Source organism: Nannochloropsis gaditana (assembly GCF_000240725.1).
Source record: "Nannochloropsis gaditana CCMP526 unplaced genomic scaffold scaffold091, whole genome shotgun sequence".
Classification (NCBI taxonomy): domain Eukaryota; class Eustigmatophyceae; order Eustigmatales; family Monodopsidaceae; genus Microchloropsis; species Microchloropsis gaditana.
Window position 1 is genome coordinate 44153 of NW_005803862.1, and position 391 is coordinate 44543.

Here is a 391-nt window from a genome sequence, read left to right on the forward strand (position 1 = left end):
GTGGACGAGGTCCTCAACTCGAACAAGCAGCGCATGAAGGCGGACAGAAGCGGCTTTGCCCTTCAGATCTCCCTTGGTCGCTGCGTCCACCTGGAGGTTGACGGCCTCCCCAAGATCGAGAAGGAGCAGGTTGGCCCCTCTCCTCCCCTTCCTCCCTCCCTCCTTCCTCCTGTCCGTCCCTCATCTTTCCTTTTCCTGCTTCTATTCTTTCCTCCCTCCTAGATGACCATCTTCCTCCTTGACAAGTACAAAACCGTCATCACCCTCCAGCCCACGGAGAACGGCATCAAGAAGAAATTGCTCTCCCGCATCATGTAGGGAGGGAGGGGGGGAAGGAGGAAGGGAGGGAGGGGAAGGGAGGGAGGGGAAGGGAGGGAGGGGAAGAGAGGGG